The sequence below is a fragment of the Xenopus laevis genome, chromosome 8S (assembly GCF_017654675.1).
Source record: "Xenopus laevis strain J_2021 chromosome 8S, Xenopus_laevis_v10.1, whole genome shotgun sequence".
NCBI lineage: Eukaryota > Metazoa > Chordata > Amphibia > Anura > Pipidae > Xenopus > Xenopus laevis.
In genome coordinates this window covers 53,053,893-53,080,267 of record NC_054386.1, presented here as the reverse complement: position 1 = coordinate 53,080,267, position 26,375 = coordinate 53,053,893, and the positions used below count along the sequence as shown (strand labels likewise).

The following is a 26,375-nucleotide window of genomic DNA, read 5'->3' as shown; positions in this document are numbered from 1 at the left end:
ACTGTTCTTCAGGCTAGGTACCCCACTCACTGCTTGGGGACTCCATAGTGCATTGACCCCATAATTTGGGAACATTTTTCAACAAGATAGTATTGTATCCTGATAGATATATTTTTGTACTATATACGCTACATTATATTATAATTTTAATATACTTTTTAAAGGACAAGGAAAGTCTAAAATAGAATAAGGCTAGAAATGCTGTATTTTGTATACTAAACATATGCATGAACTTACTGCACCACAAAGCCTAATCAAACAAATGATTTATGCTTTCAAAGTTGGCCACAGGGGGTTGTTATCTTGTAACTTTGTTAAACATCTTTGCCTGACCCTGACCCTGCACATGCTTAGTGTGGTCTGGGCTTCTTAGGGATCGTCATAAACAAAGCTGCTTGAATTCTACATGGCTGGTAAGTTAGGCGGGGGCTCCCCCAGCTGTTCATAATTCTGATTGTTTCCCTGCTCAGCAGTTAGGGACCATCTGACAATTCCTATCCACAGCAGTAAATGAAGGGAGAATTTCATTGCATACAGTCAGGTTTCTTATAAAAACGGTACACATTTTTTAATTACAGTATATTGGAGATAGGTTTCTTTTACATTAAAGAAAGTAAAAATGGGATTTTATTTTTTTGCCTTTCCTTGTCCCTTAACACATGTTGAATCATATTGTGGGAAGTTATACTACAAAGTTTTTTGATTGCACAGTTCCAGTTATATAATGAAAATATGATGCTGTAAAAGATACCTGTTGAACAGACAGATGGGATCAGTGATTACAAATGGTGGCTTTATGCCTTGATAAAAACACACCTTTGCATCGAAAGGCAGTAAATTGCACTTATGCACTATCCATTTTAATAATAAGTATGTGGTAAGAAGTTGCAGATATGCCAAAATATGCTCCTTTTATATCTTCACTGTTCCATTAGTAAGGGATTTGCCAAATTCCGTGTCTGTGTTGGATTAGAGTCAAATTTTAAAGCAGAAAGTACAGAAACTCAACAGTCTGAGCCCAAAGTCTTAAGTTATACAGTCAATGTACATGTTTGTCAACATTTTGTAAACACAGTTAGATAAAAGTATATGTCAAAGGGCGTCATCAACAGTTGGGTAAGGGAATCTATCTTACACTGAGTAGCTCTATTCCTCCAATACCAATATAGTTTCTGAGCAACATTTCAAGTGGTTTTGCTCATTACTATTTTAATAGGAGTATAGAGAAAAATATTGGATCAATTTTTTTTTTTTGTTATTTTGAAAGAATGCTTGTTTATTAAAAATAAGTAACAATGACAGAGGATTTCAGCTTTGCATATTTGTTTGCCATCATATACTTACTATTACTCTGTAGGTAGGACTTTTGTCTAGAAGTTCTAGCATCACATAAGCTGTAACCTCCAGATGAGTGGCAACATTGTCATGGTTAATATGCAAGCAAAAAAATTATAAGCTTTTATTCATTTTTTTCATTCCTTGAACACCAGGGAGGCAATTGAACAATTGCTTAGTGTGGTGCTAAATGGCCTCATGAGTGCTTGAAGGATACCAGTTTTTAAAACGAATAATATTAAAATACCATCTTTTGTCACATTTAAAGGCAGTTGGATATGTTTTTCTTTATATTTACATTAACAGATATCTGATCTAGAAAATCAATACAATAAACCATTTTGTGTTTTTAAAAACAGGCAGTCTTTGGTGACGCAAAGGTAAAGAGTTTTTTTGTTTGTTTTTTCTTGTTTGTTTGTTACCGCCTGCCTATTTCACTCTGTCTCATGAAGTGAATGTTGTTGGCATTATCAGAAAGTTCTAGATCTTGGTCCACAGACAGAACAAAATATCCGCTATAGCCTTGTACCCTTCCTGTATTCAAAAGCTGTTGTTTCTCTGTCTCTGTCCACTGACTAATGCCTTCCTCTCCTTCCTGGAGCCGCTTCTGCTCTTTTGTCCAAGCCTGAGCCACAGCTCTCTGCCTGGCCAGTTCTAGAACATGGTTCTTTTCTTCTTCCATACTTGTTCCATAACGTATATTAAAACTCAGGGTATTATGTTGCAGCTGGATATCTGCAAACCTGCGAGTCCTTCCACCAACTGGTGAAGTCATTTGCGATACAGTAACATTGACTCCATTTTCCAGAATGCGCCCACTACCAGAATTGCCAATGACAGCCAGATCTTCCTCCAAAGAACCCAGCTTAATAAGTAATGAGTATCCCGGCCATCAATAGTAAAATGTAAGTTTTCCAGGTAATGTGCATTGTTCAATAAAGCTGCAATACGTCTACTGTCTTCATTCGTAACACTAATGACATCGGCTGTGACAAAGGAAGATTATTTCATACTTACCGAGATCTTCCTTTCCTAGACGTACTCCATGTCAGTACGTTACGGGATAGCCCCTCCTCCCTGCTCCAATTAGAAGGAACCTCCCCAAGCCTTTAAAAGGCCACCACACCCACCTACCGGCGTCTTTGTAACAAGCTCTTAAATTACCGGAAAAGAAAGGGCGGGTGTACTGACATGGAGTACGTCTAGGAAAGGAAGATCTCGGTAAGTATGAAATAATCTTCCTTTTTCCCTAGACGTACTCCATGTCAGTACGTTACGGGACATAGCAAGTTAACGTTATCCCATGGGAGGGAATATGCTTTAAGAAGAAACTGTAATAAGGAAAGGAGTATCTCTGACTAGATAGTCCACCATCATGCAAACTCCTTACCTTAATATAGAGAGTCCAGGTGAAAACCCCAGAATAAGTTCACCAGGCTAAGAATAGAGCTATAGTATAGCATATACTATAGAGAAAGAGAGAGAGAGCGCGAGAGAGAGATGTTAGCCCACTGAGAGTGAGGAACAAGTTAGCTCACTAACCACCACTTCACCCTCCAGAAGAGAGAGAGAGGAAGACAGTCCTGTAAAAGGCGAATTCAGCAAGCTGAAATACTTACTCTCCTACTCACCAAAAAGCATTCATCACATGTATGCCTAATTTCAGTGCACATTGCAAGGTACCTGTAAGAAACACTTGGTAGGAGTAAGAACCCAAAACAGACACAATATAGAAATGATCTGCTTAGGATATATCCATAAATGTAGGATATCCAATGTACCCTCAGGTACCCAAGGCCAGTACCATAAATATCTTCATATCAGAATGCATGTTAGTCAGGACTGTTCTAACAGAAAGCAGATCCTAAAGATCGGAGACAAGGGCACCTGAGAAAATAATTGGGATTAGAATTCCTTACCCTGTGTAAGGTCCTGTGATGAGGCAGACTCAATTAACTGTAAAGAGTTGAGCAACTACAGTACCTAAGAAAGAGCCCCTGTTGGTTGACCCAACCTAGTACTCTGAGAGGTATAACTGAATACCCCTAAGGTTACAGATCCCAATAACACAGTGCAACTAAAGGACTAATTCCAAGATTTATGGAGGCAGATTATATGCCCTGGATAAATGTTTATAGTCACCCACAAACCTGTGTTCTCTCTACCCATAAGGGACCCACTTAGATGTGGAATCAACTATACTACATATTTAATCGTTGAGGCTGACCTTGGAACTGGAGGGACACTATGGATGTTCCAGTAAGTGTCAGAAGGGCCTCTGATCTACTAGAGTAATGCTGGGTCATATGTATCAGGAGTAGCACAGGAATGTGAATCCGAGAACAAACCAGGATAATAGGAGTGTTGTATCTGGAAATTACCTGGACATTGAGCTCTGTGCGAATGTTTCAGACACAATTTTCAGCAGGTGTAAATGTAATCCCCCTAGCATAGGGAATAATGTGACAGACATGGTCAAAACAGACAAAAAAAATACTTCCAAGCCTCCCATTTGAAGCTAGACAAACCTGTAGGACAGATACATAAACTATCCTTAATTCATTCTCAATGAAATTAATGACTGGAAGTGGTAAGAGATTACACTCTACTGTAATGACTGCAACCGTCCCACTTAAGGGAAGACTATGATCCTGCTCAGAAGAGCCAAGTACATTTTCGGCCGAAGCAATAGGATAAGTAGCAACTGCAGTATGTAACTGTGAGGAGGAAAGATCCAAAACTGCTGGTGTTCCAAGAGGGCACAGACATAGAGAGGGAAAATAATTAACGCTCCTAGGATGCCTCCATCTGCTGTCCAATCAGTTACCTATCTGGTGTGGAAGAACAGCCGGCCCTGTATTCTAAAAAACCACTAACTAGGGGTTTGAGAATTGAAGAAAAAAAAAATAAATAAATAAAATAAATGGGCCCAAAATAAGTGCCTTCTGGACACAGAGCCTTAAGTCACAAAGCCGTTTTGATGATAGTATAAGGTAGTATAAGCAGAATATCCCTATCCTGGGCCAGACTTGAACAGAGGTCATCTCTATGGACTAACAAGACACTTTGGAAGACTCCTATAGCCTGAAAACCCTTGGTTTGAAATATATACCTTATGCAAATTCCCAGTGGCCTGATATGTATGTGTACCCTGTCTCTATAGACACCCTGTATTGGCAGATAAAATGTCCCCTCTATCCTGACATTAAGAATATCAGTAGAAATAGTATAGGAATAACACTGGGTAGTGGCTCCCCTCTCTAATTTGTAGGAGGCACCAAGGAGTCACCCTAAAAAACGGTAGAAATACATCTGGGGATCCTTCAGCCAAGCATAGAGAACTGTATACCTTGTTCTTCCTTAAACCTATGAATATGGAATTTCCACAGGTTGCACCCCTCGAAACTAGCCAGATGTCCTGGCTGCTATAGTGAAATTTATGGATGAAGAGTTTAAGTACTGATTGTTCCAGGAATCTTCAAAAATACTATATGTTGCATAAAAATTTAGGTTTATTGAGCCAACGTTTCTGGTTCCAAAAAAGAACCCATCCCAAGGACACAAATCATATATAGATATCTGTGCAAACATATATACACACTCATATACATGCCTTAATAATAAAATATATGCACCTGCCTATGGCCCTCTTATAGATGCAAACATATATGTTGCTTGGTAGACCAGTTGTATTATGGAGTTTATCCATTTATTGAGCATTTGTTCTGAAGGCAGTAGAATCCCCCTGCAGGATGTGGGCCATGGTGCAAGCATATATTAAAATATGTGATAATAATATGTACCTCGGTCAGAGTCCTAAGCTCCTGGTAGAGCACAGTACCCGACCCCAGAGCTCGAGCTGCGTGGGTAGTAATAGACTGCACAATTGACTGGGCAAAGCAATTATCTGGTCCTCCATTCGTTCAGGCAGTGATCGGTGATACAAGGCTGCTGAATCTGGAAAAATTTACATTCAATGGTCCCAAAAGTAGTACATACCTGTGGTTATTGTTAACCCAGCAATCCTTATGACAGACAGGCTTCAGAACTCCTGTAGTGCTTATCAAGACAAAGTTAAGCTTACCTGCCATCGGGAAAAAATATTGCCTAGTGTTTAATTTATTAAGCCATATCTTATCCCAGGAGCAATGCCATAGAATGAAAAGACCTTCATATGTAGGTATTCCTATCAGTACTCATCTGGATTAAACCTGAATGTACCCCAGAAACAATTACAACCCCATGTAATGCATAGTTTAGGTTAGCTGCAGTCAGAGCAAACCTATATCAGACCTTCATAGCCACCCAGTCCAGTGATGTACATCTATTAGAGCTACTGGTTCAAGGTGAGTAATAATTAGAGCATATCATACTGCAGAGAATAGGAGCATACAGATATGATCACAGCAACATGTAATACATAAAATATTAGCTACTGCTTAGGGCAAGCGTAAATCTGGTCCTAGCCGTTCCCAGGCCTGTGCTTTACATACCTTAGGGCTACCTATTCCAGGTGAGCCATAGCCAGGGTATATACTGCAGAAGAAAATATAAGCACAGATTCAATCACAGTAACATGAAATACATAGTTTATATGAGCTGCTGCTTAGGGCAAGCATATCTCAGGGCCTAGCAACTCAAAAGGCCTGTGCTCTACATCCATTAGGGCTACTTGTTCCATGAGAGAAATAGCCAAATCGTAAACTGCAGAAAACATGCAATACATAATTAGGTTAGCTGCTGCTTATAGCAAGCATGTATCAGGACCTAGCAGCAAGACAGATCTGTGCTCTACATATCGCAGGGCTACGTGTTCTTTGTGAGCAATAGCCAGAGCATAAGCCGTATAACAAAATAGTAGCACAGGTACAATCACAGCAATATGAAATACATAGTTAGCTTAGCTGCTGCTTCGAGCAAGCATGTCTCAGGGCTTAGCAGCCAGCCAGACCTGTGCTCTACATCCTGTAGGGCCACGTTTTACCTGTGAGCAATAGCCAGAGCTTAAGCTGTAGAACAAAATAGGAGCACAGGTACAATCACGGAAACATGAGGTCCATAGTTTAGATTAGCTGCTGTATAGAGCAAGCTTATATCGGGCCCTAGCATTCAGCCAGACCTTTGCTCGACCTCCATTATGGCTACCTTTTCTATGTGAGCAATAGCCAAAACATAGAATGCAGAACAAAAATAGCGCAATACATATTATGGATTATCTGATGTTTATAGCAAGTATATATCAGAGCCTAGCAGCCCCCCCAGCCCAGTGATCCATATTCAATAGGGCTACTGGTGTCCTATTTGTAAATGGCTTGTGCTTTCAGGCAGGAAACAATCATAACCAGGCACAGTGCAGATAAGCATATGAATATATAGCATGCAAGCATGTCTCAGGGCTTAGCAGCCAGCCAGACCTGTGCTCTACATCCTGTAGGGCCACGTTTTACCTGTGAGCAATAGCCAGAGCTTAAGCTGTAGAACAAAATAGGAGCACAGGTACAATCACGGAAACATGAGGTCCATAGTTTAGATTAGCTGCTGTATAGAGCAAGCTTATATCGGGCCCTAGCATTCAGCCAGACCTTTGCTCGACCTCCATTATGGCTACCTTTTCTATGTGAGCAATAGCCAAAACATAGAATGCAGAACAAAAATAGCGCAATACATATTATGGATTATCTGATGTTTATAGCAAGTATATATCAGAGCCTAGCAGCCCCCCCAGCCCAGTGATCCATATTCAATAGGGCTACTGGTGTCCTATTTGTAAATGGCTTGTGCTTTCAGGCAGGAAACAATCATAACCAGGCACAGTGCAGATAAGCATATGAATATATAGCATGCAAGCAGTTAGTTAGACTTTAGTACACTGCAGAACAGCATATGGACACACTCCTTACCTGCTGCTCATTATGCAAGGCTGGAAGCTGACCCTTTAATGTCACAAATTCCAGGACACTCTATTGTTAACAGGAAAACAGGCCTCACAAGTTTACTGACAACAGCAGGACTTACCTGAGGCTGCAGCTTCCTCGCTTGCTGAGTTAGAGAGTGGGCGGAGCCATCTCCACTTGCTTTAGCTGGACCTGATTATACTCAGCTGGTGTCTGCACTCAGTGGGGGGTTGATTATACTCAGCTGGTGTCTGTATAGGCAGGGAACCCAAAGCAACTGCGTGGGTTATACTGAGGCAAATTGGATAATTAGTGTTGGTGCTTCCTGCACAGGCCCAAGTTTGCTATAATATGAAGCCTATAGCGAAACTTTTTTATATTTTTTATTTTTTTATTATTATTTTAACTACCTCCACCTTAGGAAAGTCTGTTGAGGGAGGCAGTTGGCCATGACCTGCCCCCATTAAAACAAAAATAAAACAAAGGTAACAGGGGGCAGTAAGGTTCAGGCCCCTAACTAATTAGCCTAAATTAACTGCCACCTCCCTCGCCCATTCGTAAAAATGGGGTGTAGGGGCCACATACACCAGTGCCGCCTGAGGCCCTCTGGGCAGGTCGGGAGGGCACACGAATGGGGGGACAAGCACCTGCCACCCAATGCTCTTGATAGCAATACAGGAAGGCAACTGAAATACAGGCAGACAAGGAGTAGCAAACATTGCACCTCAGTACCTTACCTGATTCAGGAGCTGAAGTTCAGAAGACTCCAGGTCTGAGGTAGTGTGCTGGGGGGAAAAAAGGTCCCATGGACCAAAACCCCTGTCCCTAGGACGCCTTCCGGGCAGGCCTAATGCTTTCCTAGGCATAAAAAGAGAAAAACAAAAATTTGCTTCTAATGATTGAGGCCTTTGTTCAGAGAACAAAGCCAAGAGCATAAGAGAAGGAAAAAAAAGACGCCGGTAGGTGGGTGTGGTGGCCTTTTAAAGGCTTGGGGAGGTTCCTTCTAATTGGAGCAGGGAGGAGGGGCTATCCCGTAACGTACTGACATGGAGTACGTCTAGGGAAAATTCCTTCTTTAATGGCAAATTTGGTGCCTTTTCCAAAAAAAGATGGGATGGCAGCAAATCTGGGGTAATTTAGTTTATCATGATATTTTCATTGATTTTGTTTGGGGGCCATAGGCAGTTGATCCAAGGATATGAAATGCCTCAGCTGCTTCCTAAGTTCACACTGAAGTGATAATCCAACATTTGTATTACATTTACAGGAACAGAAGTGCAAAGGGAAGATGCTTGTTGATCGCTTTATTGTAAGTTAGGTTGAAAAAAGACACATCCATCAAGTTCAACCTTTTAACTTTCATTAACCTGCCTAACTGCTAGTCGATCCAGAGGAATACAGTAGTTATATCACCCCTTAAGCGCCTCTTCTCCAGCGTGAACATCCATTTGGCCAGCCTTTCCATACCTTTTACCAATTTAGTTGCCCTTATATGTTCCCTCTCTAATACAATAATGTCCTGTTTGAGCACTGGAGATCAAAACTGTAAGGCATATCCTAGATGGGGCCTTACCAGTGCTCTATACAGTGGAAGAATGACCCCTTCCTGCCGTGAATCAATGCTCCTTTTAATACAGCTAAAGACCTTATTTGTCTTTGATGTTGCTGACTGGCATTGCTTGCTACAGCCAAGGTCCTTTTCCATAATGGATTTCCCTAGTGCAGTCCCATTAAGGGTATAAGTGGCTTGGATATTTATACATCCCAGGTGCATGACTTTGAATTTAACAACATTGAATCTCATTTGCCACTTATCTGCCCAGATTGACAGTTTGGCAAGATCCTGTTGAAACAATGCCACATCCTGGATGGAATTAATTGGGCTGGATAGTTTTGTGTCATCTGCAAACATTACTTACAATACCCTTCCCTAAGTCATTAATGAACAAGTTAAATAAAAGTGGACCCAATACCGAGCCCTGAGGAACCCACTAAGAACCTTACTCCAAGTAGAGAATGTACCATTAACAACCACCCTCTGTACCCGATCCTGTAGCCAGTTTCCTATCCATGTGCAAACGACATCATTAAACCCAACATACCTTAGTTTAGAAAGAAGTCGTTGTGGGGCACAGTATCAAACACAAAATCCAAATAGATCACATCTGCCCCACCACAGTCCAGCATCTTACTTACCTCATCATAAAAAGCAATCAAATGTGTCTGAAATGACATATCCTTCATAAAACCACGCTGCTCGTAATGCTATTCCATAAAGCTATGCTGCTCATAATGCTATTCACTAGGACAAACTCCCTTAACAGGTAGCAGATAATGTGGTAATAAAGTCTAGATGCACTGGATGAAAGCATCAATTCATTCTTAGTAAAGGTGCAAACGACATTTATCAGTATAACACAAAATAAACTAGTTACTCAAATCATTTTTCATTCATGGGCAACACAGTCTTAATCCAAATACTCCAAATTTTTATAACATGTCAATGCAATTTCTCTGAAATTATAACTAGTGTAGGGGAGGTATACTTCTAATGGCTGTTTGGCATGCATAAATCAGAAGCTCATGCCATAAAGGTATTTCATTTAATCTGAACCAAAAGGACTGATTTTACATAACAAGACAAACAATATGTATATGCTAATGGATGCCTTTAATGGTACATCTGTAACAAGCTTCAGCAAACACACTTTATTTAACTATAGCCCTACACAAGCTCCACGGTGAGTCAAATGGCCATATTACCTAAGCCTAGTTTTGTAGGTGTTTGCTTTTCAATGTAAAACATCCATCCTGGACAACAACTGAATGCACCTTTCCTGGATCCCACTCCTGAGTTTGGGTCTGTAGTTGCTGTAACTCATATGTTGATTCAAAGTCTTTCGATTCTGACTTTGGAAACCCAGGTAGCACATTATGAAGCTGAAATCCAAATAGTTCCAGCCAACTTCCAATGTCTGGAGGGTAACACAAAATATAGTAGGAAAAAAAGGGAATTAGTTTACTGATGAAACAAACTCAAGTCAAGGTGCTGATTTACCAAATTGTTTCTCATAGCAATCAAATGGCTGCATGTCTGAACATGCTCCTTGCCATCCTGAACATTCAGTAATTCTAGGGTTCCCATAAGGGGTTATCATACCTCCCAACTGTCCCTTTTTCGGAGGGACAGTCTCTCTTTTGACAGCTCAACCCGCAGTCCCTCATTTGTACTGGAAAGTCCCTCTTTTCTCTGCACTGAACAGCCAGAAAAAGAAACAAAGATTTCTCACTTAATTGGCTTTTAGCAGAGAGCCCAGAACAGCTAACAGGTGCAAATAAGATACTTTGTAACAATTTTGAGACACAAAAACACAGTTTAGATAAGGAGAAATATTTTCAAACTTTCATAACCTGCCAAATTTTGTAAAACAAACATGGTAATTAGGGGGTGTGGCCACAGAAAGGGGTGTGGCCAAAAAATTGCTGCGCTACATGCGGAAAATTTTTTGTCCCTCTTTTTACTTCCAAAATGTTGGGAGGTATGGGGTTATCAATAGAAACAGGAAATGTGTGCCAAAAGAATCACATGCAAACCTTATTCTAACACCAAGAACTGGAAGACATAAATGTAAGGTGCAACTTGAATCTAATTTGCTACTACACACATTTGCAATTATGCTTATTTGGTGCATCAGGTGTAAATGTAGTAGGGGCAGCTGGAACTATGGGAATAAATACTGTTTTATCGGAAAAACACAAATTTAAGTCCTTTTGCGTAAGTGATTACTTTTGTGTTTGAAGCAATATAAACAAATTTCAAAAATATACCTGTTGTATATCGTGCCACATCTTGAATCCTATCAACAGGATAATTGTTTTCAAAAGAGTATAGATTAAATGGCTTAAGGTCAATGTTGAGTTTATTCCAAATACGAAGATTAGGTGTGGCCCATCGACCTGCCACAACATCATAATCTCTTTGACCAAGATGTACAAGTTTGGTTAATGAATCATACAGTCCTCCATAAAATCCAATTAGAACATCAAAACTTGGATTTGTATCACTGTAGATGTCTCCATAGGGTGTGTATAGAATTTCCTTAATTATTTGACCCCTGCTAGTGAAAGCTGCCAAAGGGGTTCCTGTGTTGTCACACGCAACATAATATTCTTCTCCACTGCTCAGTTCCATAGCAATAAAATGGCCTTGAAGATCATAATAAAGTGAAGTTATTTCAGAACTTGAGTGATTGTACAAATGGGTAACTCTCATTGGATTTGCCAGATCTGCATAAAAGAATTGCAAGTGAGATCCCAGATTTGATTTGCTTGCCACTCGTCTCCCTAGTCCATCATATCGGTATTGGACACTCCAGGCTGCAACTTTGTTGTATGATTTGCTCAAAAGGCCATTGGAGTTAAATTCAAATATGTCATTTCCTCTTTGTCTAAGAAATCCATCTTCATCCATTCTGTACTGAATTTCTCCAAGTCTTGTAATGCGATCTCCAACATCATACCTTAAAGGGGTAAGACGAGCACTGTTCCCATGGCTGAGAAGGTTGATGTTTCCATTGAGATCATAACTGTAACGCCATTGGGGCTTATCATTAACAGACACTGTTTGAAGCTGTCCATCTGCATCATATTCATAGAAATACCTTGTTATATTAGCATCTACTCCTACTCGGATATTCCATGTTATCATACGACCCATGTTATCATACTGGATCGTCATCCAATATGCAATGGCCTTCAAAATTTCATATTGTACTTCAATGGCTTGACCACTGGAACTAAAAATCTTTGTATGCTTCATCATTGTGGTTGTGATGACTTGATTTAAATCATAATTGATTACACTAAACTTTCCAAATTGTTCTATTCTTCCAGACACATCAACATAGCGATTCAAATCTATGGGAAGGGGAGTCTCGTTTATCATGGCTTGCATACTGGTAACTCGGAAATTATTGTAACTGTAGTCAAACCTTGCATTAACTAGGCCTTCTTCACTGAATCTAAAGATCTGCCTTCTAATAAGAGGACCTAGTAAAAGAAATAGAAAATAGAACTAAAAATGTTTGTCAAAGGAACAAAAACAACCATAAGCCTATCTCAAATATGCTAATATGCATTCATTTTTTAGATACATTTTCCTATTTGCAGTTGTGTATTGGAAATAATCCTGATGTCAGCTCTTCCTAGTTCCATAAATATGCAAATATATTTTACAAATGTAATGTTACCTAAGAGAGTAATGGTTTTTGCACACAATTCTTATTACCCAAGTGTCGTTATCATGCTCACCTCTGAATAAATATAAAAAAATGTTTTGAAAATATTTTAAGGAGAGAGACTCAGTAACATACCTGTCTTTCTGTATCGAATGGCACAAACAAAGCCTTCATGCATCAAATGTATTGTTTTAATGACTCCAGAAGTCTCCTCATAGGTAAACGTGATTTGGGTGGTATCATAGACAACCTCTGAAAGACGTGTTTGTTTGGTATATTTATATAGCACTCTTCGTCCAGTTCCGACATGTAATGTCTACTCCCCACTAGATTTCTTCTCATTAGGTTAAATACGAATGACATCTAGGTTCTAATGTATTTTCAAGCACTTGTAGCATGTCCCAGTCAATCTGTAGTGCTTCCCATTCATCTAAGCGGGAAGGGATCGGGGACCAAAAAAAATGAAAAGAAGAAAAATTGGAAAGTTCATTAGTAAATGGAAGGAAAATTATAAAATATAACGGTCATGGTCAAATACAGTAAACATTTTTTCCTGAAGTACAACTTAAAAAAACCCCAAATGATTGAAAAATGCCTTTATTTCTGGAATTCCTGTATGAAAATCTATATGACTATTAGTAATTGGGTCCCCATTTGTGTAAGAGATTTAGCATCCTCTACAGTTGTGTTTTTTATCATTATAATACCAGTCCCCTGTAAGCTTATTACTGTATTTGTATGCTGATTGATGACTGTTAGCGGAAAAACTTGTGCTTTTATGTTTATGTATATCAAGTAATGCATGCGACACCTATAATTTATGCCATTTGCTGAAAAATACATTATTCACTCAGGAATTGTGCTTTAATTATAGAAGTCAATAGCACTTTTAGACTACAATGCAATCATGAAACTCTGAAAGCAGTAACAAATGGAATTATAACCTTTTCTAGGTATGAGTAGATCCACATGTTTCCATCTCCCCATCTGTTCGAGAAACAATCTTCCCTGTTTCACCATACTCCATTGTCTCTGTCCATATTCCCCTCTGAATGTAATTAACAAGGCAAGAAGGTGAGTAAGTGATATTAACAGCATGGTACTTGCTACTTGGTGACCACTGAATTGGATGTCCAGTTTTATCATAAAGTATCCTTAGAGTGCATTTCCGGTGATCATCATAGATTTTCCCTGTTCTACTTATGTGATCAAAGTCAATGGACAGCAAATTTCTGTTATGAGCCTAAAAATGAAATACAAAATACAAAATACAAAAGTATTTAAAGCCAGGCAATAATAATGACCAAAATAAAATAATCTGGATATAACAGTTTCTCTTATTGACTGATGCAGCTGAAAGAAAGGATGGCATAGTCTAAATTGTAAATACAAAAAATATTAAAGACAAAATTAATAAACATGAGAAACAGGATAAATGCCTGTCTACAATATTACATTTGTATGAGCTGCAACTCCTATCTATAAAATGTCATTTGTATTAGTTATAGACCCTGGCTATCTATGGCATTACTTTTGTAGGAGTTGTAGTATTTTTACATTTATGTGCAGTGTAGTCAATAGCATTACATTTGTATTAGGTGAATCCTTGTCTATAGCATTAATCTTGCATGAAGTGTTGTTAAAGTCCATACGATCAGGCCTGCTTGCGGTGTAGTTCTGACTGTTTATAGCATTGGTTCTGTAGCTGTACTCCTGATTCCTAGGAAGGTTTGAAGGAGTGTCTGGAGGCTACCTGGGATTGGATTTAGGGAGAATGCCTATTTGCTGTGCCTATACTTATGTTTTTTGATGCTGAAATCTGCTAACTGTGTCTGCACCTAGGGTAATGCAGTGGCAGCACCATCCGGCACTAGTATAGAGGTCACTTAGGGTAAGATTTGGGATTCCCTGCCCTAGATGATCTTGAAACTTTTGCTAAATGATTTATGTAACTTAATAATGTGCCATGAGCACTGATCAGATCCATGAAGGGTACTTGAGCCAAAAATGTCTAAAAGCAACAGTTCTATAGCCTTTCATAGTAAGGGGCACAACATTTACACCCACTCGTGCTAATTCAATAAGTCTTTATGTTCAGGGCCTTGTTGCATGTTGCACCTCATGCTAAATGATAAAATCTGGAGTGAAGTGCAGAGCAACTTTGAACCCTGCTGGCACTTCATAACTTGTGTGTCTTCATGAAGTACAAGTACAAGGTGAGGTATGTGAGGAGGTAGGAGAAGAGAACACCTAATATAGCGGCTTGTTTTTAACTTTGCACCTGTAACGCTTTCTTGGCCTAATCTGCCAATTAGAAGTTAAGGGTGACCAGCTAGGTAGTGAGCATGGGTTACATTGCGAATCCTCACCCAGGGCAGAGCCTTCGCCAAATGGAAGCTTCCCCTTTAAACTGTAGTTGAACTACAACTCACAGGCATTTAAGTGCAAATAGAATAATGGACGCCAGGAGGTTCTTTAAAAAGGTAAAACAGGAGCAACAGATTTATTATGCCAGAGGCAAATGACCACAGGTTTACTTACAAAGTACTGAGGACACAGCAGGTGGAAATCACTTTGGACAGTACAAGGTTCACAGTCAAACAGGTGCGACTCCCAAAAGATATTGCAGATAGGTGTACATCAATTCCCAGTTCAACCGACGTTGCCAGTGAGGGGATCGGGATCTATCAGGTAGGGTACAGGTAGTCCTTTGCTCACCTAGATGCCTATCAACTGAGTTCCCTGCTCTAAAGGCAAACAGGCCTTGTGGGAAGCTACTCCCTACTACAATCCTCGTTGGAGCGACAGCTGCTCTTTCTGCTACACCTCTCTGTCTTTCTCTCCTAGAGAGAACTATAACAGTATCTTACTATTTTAGCTGGTCCTCGTTCACGGGGTTACCTGGTCCCCGACTTAGCACCAGAGGTGTCAGGTCCCTCTGGGGTAAATGCTTACTGGGGCCTATGGTGATCCCAGGCTCAGTGGAGATTCACCTAGCAGCAGCACCAGGAGCCAAAGAGGAAGAGGACACTCCCTGCACACACTATATAGCAGTGTGGCAGGGGAGTGTCATTACACTCTTTGTCCAATAGGTGTGGGTGTTACACTTTACCAGTTACAAGGGCTTGGCCCAATAACAAGGGAAAAGAGAACTACATACAAAAGGTAGGGGATTAACTCTATAGGGATAGGATATCCTATAGGTCCCTACATACACCCGGGGGAAAAATCCATTTCGTCCCGACAATGGTGAAATGATATAGACACAATAGTAACAAAGTGAATATATAAGTGCAAACCAACAATACCATTGAACATCACTCTTCTGGTATCCTCTCCTGAGGAATACCTGGTAACAATGGGTACTGTGGAGAAAAGAACAGTAAAGAGCAAAAATGCAATACTGTATTGGATAAGTTTCAGTGCAAATAACATCAGTTGCATAACTTTATTACATTCATGAGGTCCTTAAAGGAACACTCAGGCACTTTACTTACGACACTTGAACCATCCATAGTGTATCAGAAGGTCCAGGCACAGGCTTGGCTGAAAAGAAAATTTAGCATAGATTTCTTTTCACACATGAACACTCATTTTCAGTGCAGTTGAGTTACATGACCCCACCATAACCAAAAGCTTTATTCATATCACACCCCCCCCCTACCCAAGTGTACAAAGTCACTGAGAGCCACTTGGGGAGTAGTAAGGGAAAGAATAAAGGTGCTACTCAGCGAGTAGTTAGAGGTAGAAGAGTTTTTGGTGGGGGCTCAGCAGTCTTTGTCTCATGAACCCAACTATTTACAAGTTCCAGACAATGTTCAGAAGTCCAGAAATGGAACAATGAGTGAACAAAACAATGAAGAAGGCCCAAAACTTGGGGCATCAATCTCGAAGAACAATGAAGAAGGCCCAAAACTTGGGGCAATCAAACGACGTCCTCAAGGGTAAACAAATCATCTCTAAGAGGAATACTCACTCTTAGAGGCATACTGAAAATAACACAGGGTCCAGCCGGAACCACTGTGGACAGCTCAAACATTCACCCCATACTTCTCCAGGGTGTGTTCGTATGACAAATAGTAGGAAGGGTGAGGCTTTTCTACCTCCCCTACATTAGGCAGAGTGGTTGACAAGCTGAAGAAGCGGTCCTCTTGAAACTTCCCACAACTTTTAACATGGTGCTTTAAGATGGTACGCCCATACCACCATTCGCTGAGGGTGTCACAGAGGAAGACCATGTCACGCTGCCACTTCTGTGGATCGCTTTGAAACAATCCCTTGGGTCCCACATCTGTTTTCTTTAAAAGTTCTCCATAAAGCCATTCTTCCAAATTCTTCTCTACTTCATCATAAACCCACTCAGGTGCATAGGGCATTGGATAACCCCAACGGTCACGAACACGGGCATTGATAATACGTTGCACCCTAGAAACTGTGCGTGCCTTCTTGGGGTCGGCCCTTCCCTGAGAGACCCAGAAACCTTGTGCCTCTGGAGAAAGCAAGGGTTTTGACAAGCAGGCAACAGGCTGCTGAGATTTTGGAAGCTCTGATGGAACCACTGTGGATGAAGCCTCATCTTTTGGTGCAGTGGTTGGCTTAGGAGTAGCAGGCCTAGGCGTGGCAGGCTTGGGTGTGGCCGGCCTAGGAGTGATAGGCCTAGGTACAACATCAGGGTTCCTGCGCATAGTACTCCCCCTCCCTCTGGGTGGAACACGTGGATCCTCATTCTTTGTGGCTGCATCCCCACTAGCGCCGACTCCCTGTGACTGTGAAGTACACAAAGCTTTTATAGAAGTGGGCAGACTTTGGATGGTGGGTGGCCGCACTGAGGAGAGGTGATGAGGATATGCGGGAACAGGTGCAGGAGCAGAGTCTCCTGACACTGAAGACAATCCATCTGTGTCTGTAGCGATGGATTTTGTCTTTATGCCCTTTTTAGGATCAGCATAAAGTACATAGGGACCTAACCAGCACTCGTGAAAGCAATAAGGACACGAAGAGTGGAAATTACAGGTCTCTGTGGATAGTTCACGGGTACAGTGCCCGCAATAGGGAACAACTATCCGGTTATAGTGGACATTTAGTTTTTCTCCATATGTCCCGGCCCAAATATATCTAAGGCCAAAGTCTACATCTTCTATGTCCTCATCCGAGAACAGCGGAGCCCCAGTTAGGTTTTCTTCCGCATCCGCCCAACCTTGCCAAGAATGGTCAGCCATAATAATGGGGAAAAGGTTTACCGTGTGAAGAATGTAGGTAGTAAGTCCTCCACTATGCCCGCAGCCGCAGGGCAATGCCTGGTGAAGGAATCCGGAAGGTCCGCACTTGGATGGGCCACAGCCGTGGTCCTTGATGGTGCAGCACCTTGAACAGGAGCAATGTAGAAATCCTCCTGTTTTGCTGAAATGAGAAGCGGTAAGGTAGCTGGTACCGCTGAGATGTAGAGGAGTTGTAGGGCATAAGCCTGTAGCAGCCGCTAAGGTTTGATCCCAACGTAGAAGGGAGCTGTAGCACACGCGTCCGTCTTCTAGGAAACTCCTGTACAAAATGGCGGCGGGACGTGACGTCAGGGACCGCCTTACTCCCACAGCGCGCCAACAGTTACTGCGCGGGAAAAAGATTGGCGCCAGCGAAATCTCGCGCTCGCGAGACTTGAGCTATGGCGCAGGCTCGTGTATCGGGAAATAGAACATCCAAGCCCGAACCCACGGCCCTGAGATACTAGGGGAAAAATACCTAGCAAATTTAGTAGAAAAAAAGACGTGCAGGCAGCCTTTTGCCAATCAGGTCCGCCGCCTGTCACGAAAATTTAAAGCGACAGTGCACAAAAACACTAAATCACAAAAATACAAAAATAGCCTGGATTTAGGGGCGGGGCCCCACGTTGGGCGCCAAAATGTAACGCTTTCTTGGCCTAATCTGCCAATTAGAAGTTAAGGGTGACCAGCTAAGTAGTGAGCATGGGTTACATTGCGAATCCTCACCCAGGGCAAAGCCTTCGCCAAATGGAAGCTTCCCCTTTAAACTGTAGTTGAACTACAACTCACAGGCATTTAAGTGCAAATAGAATAATGGACGCCAGGAGGTTCTTTAAAAAGGTAAAACAGGAGCAACAGATTTATTATGCCAGAGGCAAATGACCACAGGTTTACTTACAAAGTACTGAGGACACAGCAGGTGGAAATCACTTTGGACAGTACAAGGTTCACAGTCAAACAGGTGCGACTCCCAAAAGATATTGCAGATAGGTGTACATCAATTCCCAGTTCAACCGACGTTGCCAGTGAGGGGATCGGGATCTATCAGGTAGGGTACAGGTAGTCCTTTGCTCACCTAGATGCCTATCAACTGAGTTCCCTGCTCTAAAGGCAAACAGGCCTTGTGGGAAGCTACTCCCTACTACAATCCTCGTTGGAGCGACAGCTGCTCTTTCTGCTACACCTCTCTGTCTTTCTCTCCTAGAGAGAACTATAACAGTATCTTACTATTTTAGCTGGTCCTCGTTCACGGGGTTACCTGGTCCCCGACTTAGCACCAGAGGTGTCAGGTCCCTCTGGGGTAAATGCTTACTGGGGCCTATGGTGATCCCAGGCTCAGTGGAGATTCACCTAGCAGCAGCACCAGGAGCCAAAGCTCCTAGCAGTGTGGCAGGGGAGTGTCATTACACTCTTTGTCCAATAGGTGTGGGTGTTACACTTTACCAGTTACAAGGGCTTGGCCCAATAACAAGGGAAAAGAGAACTACATACAAAAGGTAGGGGATTAACTCTATAGGGATAGGATATCCTATAGGTCCCTACACACCTGTCACAAAAATTGTATAACACTATCAGGCAGGCTTGAGAAAGGGCAAGCCCAAAACGTTGCCTGTTGGTTACTGACCAATTGAAATAAATTTTCACATTTTGCAAATAAGAGGTGTTGCAGTTTTTCTCTCTTCTGCTGTATATTTGGCCCATGGCAAGAGTCTGTACACTGCTCTGCACTCTGGCCGAAAGGGACTTTTGTGAGGTGGTTGAAGCACACACATCTGTATACAAAAATTGTAAATGACCCTTATGGTCCATGTTCAGATCATCATAGGTCTAATTTACCATTGTCCCAGGCACAAGTGCAAGAGTACTTGCATGAATATCATAAATAGCCAATCACAGACTGAATCTAGATTACATACATGCTAGGAATACAAACTGATTTTTCAATATACCTTCATTTATTGAAAAAAAATTAATTTCATCTTTGGTATCAAAATATATGGGTTTGCATCTTAATAGTAGGTTTCATAAATAACTTTTTCTGTCGTATTAGAATAACTCTGAACTTGTTTGGCTAATGATACCTTTGGCTGAATAAAATCCGTCCCATGCTTAAAAGAACAATTAAGTAAAATGACATCTGAGCTCTTATTGTCAGGCATCACAATAAGCTAACAAATGGCTTAGGTTTCTTGTTTTATGAAATGTTTCATTGTGAATTTTGTTCTGGGTTGCAGCAATGTCATGTTTTAGATATGTAGTGTCATCAAGAGACGACAAGCTCTACGTGATTACACTTAAGAGACAGGGGACAAGTGCTGATAGCATGTACATAAGCAGAAGTAACATTACACCAGTAATACAATCCTATTTATATGTTCAGAATACAAAACAGCTACAGGAATCTTGTCTTGATTTTTCCTGGCACATAATTTTATATGATAAACCATGTTGTAGGTGTGAATCCCGGTGGAGAACTTTGGGCGCTACATGACTAGACTTAGCAATTATGTGATTTCTAATTAATATGCTACTCTAAACAATATATGATCTGTGTATAAAAAATATTTATTTGGTACAGTAAAAAAAAGCGCTCTGTAAAAAAAATTTTTTTTTTGGATAGTCAATGGAATGATAGTCTTTGAAGGGCATGACAAGGACATCCTATACATATCAATCTTTGATCCTATATTAAAAGCTAGTCGTGCAAAAACATATAAAAAAGCACAAAACAATGTTACATATCATTTTCAGTATGTATGCTGGCTAGATGCAGATCAATATCTATGCACCATGTACCATATTGATGGGTTTTATAGAATGGGTTGGTTTAATCTGTCAATGCATTACATTGGTCAGTGTATGGTGCAATGGCAGAAGAAGGAGTAAAGAGGAGCCAAAACAAAAAAAAAAAAAGATAGCCATACCACACATGGTGTCATGATTGTTATCCTTCTGTTCAGACCACGTCAATTTGGCAGATTTTAGAAAAGAAGAATAAAGATACCCCGTGTTACCACAGTTTTTTAAAGGATGACCAATGAATTGAAAACCCAATCAACACTATCAATTAATTATACACACCAAGTAAATTAGTACCGAGCTCTTTCATCTCTCTCATTCCATGATTAATTATTAACAATAAGAATTAATTTAAGGATTAAATTATCAGTCAAATCCCCACCTATACACTTATAAAAGTGCTTAGTGCTTGTGCTTGTGGTTAATTAAATTGATTATTCTAAATTGCCATATTCTCCTTAGGTAAAGTGCTGTGCATAAATTATTTAAATTAATTAAGAATGAATTGATGTAAAGAAAGTGACTTTGTGCTAATAACCATAGCTGATTACTATTTACTTTTTACTACTATTTGGCTCTATTTCCTCAAATGTAACATAAGGAAGACTTTCAGAAGTTAAAGCGAGAATGTTCTGTTGAGATTAAGCAAATCAAATTAATTAAACCTGGTGTCCAAATTCAGTGATCATAGTATGGAAAAATTACGTCACATGCATAAGTGTTAAATAGCCAGCGTCCAGGGAGAACAAACATTGCCATGATAAAGCAGAAGCGAAACGCGTGTCGGCACATCACATGATAGACTCTATCCACACTACTGAATTAATTTAACGGTCTTGATTTTAGTGATAATTTTAGCTTCACAGTTCATTTTTTTCATCTTACTCTTTCTCCTTTTACCTCTATGAGTCCTTGGATTTGTGGTTTTTCAGAAAAGTTTGTTTCTCCACCATAGAACGAGAAGGTATTATTGAGACCACAGTCCTTGATACTCTGGGGCAGATTCATTAATGGGCTATTGTTGCCAGCAAATGCTTCGCCACACTTTGCACTACTTTGCCAGGCGAAAATTCGTTACCACCATGATAATTCACTAAAATGCAAAGTTGCGTCCTGGGTGCCGAATGCTAGCAAAGAAATCAACTCTGGCGAAAGAGGTAACATTTAGTAAAATTCGCACTTGCCTGGTTAAAGAGAGAGAGCGAACTCTAGCGACAGTTCGCTAGTGAATTGTCGCCTACATCTGTTAGTATATTGGCAATGTCCCTGAGGATGGGATTTCTGGTGAAATGTTGCTAGCGTTAGCCACTTCACCCTTTAGTAAATTTGACTTCTCCAACTTGATGGTGTCCCAGAGACAGAAACAATACAGATAGTTCTTATGGGACAATTCCACCTTCTATGAATTTCTTTTTTTCATACTGTTATTTATTAGCATAAAGTCACTTTATTTACATCAGTTCATTCTTAATTTAAATAATTTATGCACGGCACTTTACCTAAAGAGAATATGGCAATTTAGAATAATCAATTTAATTAACCTCCGCACAAGCACTAAGCACTTTTATAAATTCATAGGTAGGGATTTGTCTGATAATTTAATCCTTAAATGAATTCTTATCATTAATAATTAATCATGAAATTTATTTGGTGTGTATAATTAATTGACAGAGTTGATCAGTTTTTCAATTAATTTATTAACTATTTCATACAAACAAATTTTTATATAATAATTCATGGTCATTCTTTAAAAAATCTGTGGTAACACGGGGTATCTTTATTCTTCTTTTTTAAAAAAACGAAAGTCACACTGACAAAGTCAGATCAAGCCTTTTTGCCAGTGGATCTAATCCTTTATGTGTAAATTTCAATTTGGAAGATACCATAAAGAGTCAAACTGGGGACTACTGCCTTGAAATCCCACCTGGCCCAGAAGGAAGTAGGGTCAGTCTGTTCAGTACCAGGAAATACTACCCCCATTATAACTACACATTTTACCAAGGTAATAAGGATTTGCTGGTACAGTATTCTTAGTGATGCACTCCAACTAACTAAGAATAAAAATGAACTTTCAAGAGCCGTAATGACTTCTGCTACTGAAAAAAAGATACATAAATTCAAATGAAACCCAAATTTTTGGTCATAGCTGAAATAATTTTTTCCCTTTTTTCACTTTTAATGATTTAGAAAACCATGGCAGCTTTTCATTGTGCCACTAAGTGCTGTGTATTGTGGTCCATATTCCTGTTTGCTCCATGCTTGTTTTTGAAAACAAGTCAATGACTTATTAATCCACCCCGCTGAAACCGTTTTTTATGACCCAATTATTCCCGCAGGCGCTTACTTTTAAGGAATTCACAACTGGACAGCACGTTAGTATCCTGACATATTTGTATGCATAAGCAGCAGGTCTGCACAGGAACGCGCTAGGAAGAAATAAATCCTTCTGACACTTGTTCTCTTTTATGTTACAAATAATAAACTACATCATAAACTGTCTGATCGGTGATCTGAAGACTCATGGAAATTCAGGATCTGTATAATGCTGGAAATAACAAGAAAGGAGCAGATAAGATCTGGGATGCTGAATGAAACACCTATTGACATTGTGTGGGATTTTGCTCCAAATGTCAGATAGGAAGACAGAAAACTGTGGGTTTTATATGTATTGAGCTATGCAATAAAAAGTGCATATTTCTGTGTTCAGAAGAAATCCATTGCAACATAGTTTACTATATTGCTTTCCAAACTGATTTTTCATTGCAGCCAGTTTGTTTTCACACAAAAATGTTGATTATGTTAATTTATAAGTGGATATGGTTAAAGGAAAACTATACCCCCAAAATGAAGCAACAAATAAATGATATCAAATTAAGTGGCATATTAAAGAATCTCACCAAACTGGAACATATACAGTATTTAAGTAAATATTGCCCTTTAACATCTTTTCCCTTGAGCTGTCATTTTATGATATTTTCTGTGACCTAACATGTATGGTTTGTTCACAGTGTGTGCACCATGAATCCTAGGATCCCAGGGGGTGGCCCTTATTTTTTCAAATGGAAGTTTTCTATTTATGATTTCTCATTGGCACATGCTACTAAAAAATAATTATTGTATGTATCATTATGTATTATTATGAAAATGTTTTTTTACATGATGCAGGGTTTTACATATGAGCTGTTTTGTGCAATATATTTTTATAGAGACCTAGATTGTTCTGAGGGTATAGTTTTCCTTTAATAGGGGTTCTCGTGCCCCAGTATCAAATCTGCTTGTTTGGTTAGGTCATTTTGGCCACCCAGAAGAAACCAAATCAATGGGGCAATGCAATCCTGGTTGGACAGGCTGGAGCTCAATGAGATGCTGTCTGGAGGAGCTGAGTTGGCAGCGTATATTGACCCAAGTATGGCAGAATGAACACTTTTCATTTGCCCAGTAATGTGTGTTGCCATTCTAAGTTGAGTAGCAATCATACATATATTTGAGTGTGATGCTTATAAGTTTCTATTAACTTACATATTGTACTTGGTGCACCCCCCCCTTTTTCATTTTTCACTGCGTATGTGTGCTAGCACTAGTGTCCAGTGGGCCCTGAGGGGGTGCAGGCACTGGTGCAATCAGACCCGCCACATCCCTGTAGTTTCACCCCTGAATAGCGTTGATATAGCTTCAAAGCCTTCCCTGCATCTATTTATTTTATGATTATGAGTGCTTGCTAAGTTCAATCCAATATGTCTTGGGCTAACAAAGCCACTACAACTCAGTTCTGCACAAATGAGATTCTAAATGTGCAGACTGTTTTGACTTTAATGAAGACAAATTACAATGATGGCTACAGATAATGGCGAATCTCATATCAACTGCATCTTTCTAAGAATATGAAGAAATTGAATGTAATTATACACACAGTACATTCCCATTAGCTAAAAGAAAGTAGGGATATAAATCAAGGTTTAATATTATTATAACTCTGTCGTCATTACCTCCAGAAACCACAAACTCAAGTCCTCTCATTTCCTGTGGTCTAGCGCCTCCCTTCCCCAGTTGCTGCTTTTGCATATTTGTTTACCTGTTGTTTTTGAATGTGCTCTGTTACTTTCTAAACATTGTGACCACATGCATGTCTGTGTGGGAAGGAAGCTCAGCATGCGCACGTTGTGTTTCTAACTATGAGGTAAATAAGCAATTTCTCTTACAACATCTTTGCAGAAAAATATCAACTCTACCCAGAAATTGCTAATAGACCCTAATAAATCACTTAATTCGAAGTGTGGACCAAAGAACCCTGGGCCACTGAACCTGATGAACCCTGGAAAATGGTTCTGCAGGCATATTGGGGATTCATGTAGGTTTAGGGTGTCTGGACTGTGTCAGTAGGGAACTAGATCAAGTAGTGATGACAATCTCTATAAAGTACTGTCCTATAACATGATAATCTGTCGATAAAAACCAGTGACTCTAAAACAAAGGGGGATAACAGCATATTTGCATATTTTCTAGTAAGCCATAACAACCAAACAGCAATTTGCATTTGCTTATCTACTCTTGAGAGCAAACCATAAATGGGGCAGCCCCAAATATGAATAAATAAAATTCATGTGATTATGTTATTCATACCTGATGTGATTATGTTATTCATTTAGCTGACACAAGGTCACCCTTTCCAATTAGAAGAAAAGAGGTTTCACCTAAATATTCGGAAGGGGTTTTTTATAGTGAGAGCTGTGAAGATGTGGAATTCTCTCCCTGAATCAGTGGTGCAGACTGATACATTATATAGCTTTAAGAAGGTTATCAAGTGAGGGAATACAGGGTTATGGAAGATAGCTCATAGTACAAGTTGATCCAGGGACTAGACCGATTGCAATTTTGGAGTCAGGAAGGAATTTTTTCCCCCTCTCAGATTTTTTGCCTTCCTCTGGATCAACTGGCAGTTAGGCAGAAAAAAAAGGTTGAACTTGATGGACGTGTGTCTTTTTTCAACCTTATTTACTATGTTACTATGTTACCTCAGTGGGACAGCCTTGTGTGGGATTAAGTATAAAAAGGAAACGTATACCTGTTTCCCTTGAGCTATCTTGGCTAGGATAAGAAGTTCTAAAGCTTAATGCATTACAGCAGTAGAAAGTTGCTCTATTAGACATCAAATGGGAGTCAATGGTTGATGCTTTATCAAAATCCAAGCTATTTTTCAATTATAGTTTTAAGATCAATGTGAATTTTTTTATTTGAAAATAAAAATATGCCTATTTCATTAGTGCCACTCAGGAAGAACATAGCTACTAAAGCTTATCATACCTAATCTTTTGGGCCTAGGAAGTCATGATAGATTGACAATTGTAAATACTTACTCTTAATATCTGACCCGTGGGACCTAGTAGATTGCTATAGACTGACAATTAGAAATACTTACCCTTAGACGCCTTTCAAATGCTGAGATATTGCCCTTTTTTTGCTCCTTTCTCTGGCGCCACTCAATAAGGTTCGGGCTATGCTCCCCAGGAAGAGAGATATTGCATTTTCCTAACGTTGGACTGACAACTCCTGCCAACGTGTGTGGTTCTGCATTAAGCATAATTTCCATCCCACTGGCATAGGTAACTCTCAGGGCACCATCAGGATTCACTCGATAAGTGTTTAGATTGTTTTCTGAGGAACAAAGAACAAAATAGATATTGTTTTACTTACTAAATTGCATGGTTGTGATTTTATATATTCTATCCAAGCTTATATGGTGCCATTGGTCTAGGATTGTCTCTTCTGACTTGTTTGGGAAGCCTCATTGACCTGCCCTGTACATTTACCCTATCGAGATTACAATAAAGTGCTTGTTCCATTATACCTTTATT

General features: G+C 39.9%; 1 pseudogene; it reads right to left on the bottom strand.

The window, feature by feature from the left end:
* Positions 1-302: 302 nt before the first annotated feature.
* LOC108700536 lies at positions 303-24,585 on the bottom strand (annotated as a pseudogene).
* Between the last annotated feature and the right edge of the window lie 1,790 nt (positions 24,586-26,375).